Here is a 583-nt window from a genome sequence, read left to right as displayed (position 1 = left end):
CTTTCAAAGGCTTGTCGGGAAACCCGATGGACCCTCGGGCCTGCGGCGTTCCTGTCACCCATTATTAAAAATGCACAACGAAGAGGCAACTTTCAAAGGCACACAGTGAAAACCAGCGGGCCCTCGAGCCTGCGGCGTTCCAGTCACCCATTATTATCAATGTAAAACGAAGAGGCACCATTCAAAGTCAAACAGGGAAAACTGGCCGGCCCCCGGGCCTGCGGCATTCCAGTCACCCAATATTATCTATGCACAACGAAGAGGCATCTTTCAGAGGCTCAAAAGGGAAACTGGCGGGCCATCGGGACTGCGGCATTCTAGTCGCCCATTATTATCAATGCACAACGAAGAGGTATCTTTCAAAGGCTCACAGCGAAACTCGACAGGCCCTTGGGCCTGCGGCATTCCAGTCACCCATTATTATCAATGCAAAGTGAAGAGGCATCTTTCAGAGGCACACAGGGAAACCCGGCGGGGCCTCGTGCCTGCGGCATTCCAGTCACCCATAATTATCAATGGACAACGAAGAGGCATCTTTCAAAAGCTCCCCGGAAACGTGGCAGGTACTCGTGCCTGTGGAATT

The sequence above is a fragment of the Elephantulus edwardii genome, unplaced genomic scaffold, assembly GCF_000299155.1.
Source record: "Elephantulus edwardii isolate Elephantulus edwardi_28Jun2011 unplaced genomic scaffold, EleEdw1.0 scaffold00317, whole genome shotgun sequence".
NCBI lineage: Eukaryota > Metazoa > Chordata > Mammalia > Macroscelidea > Macroscelididae > Elephantulus > Elephantulus edwardii.
Note: the sequence above shows the minus strand (reverse complement) of the source record.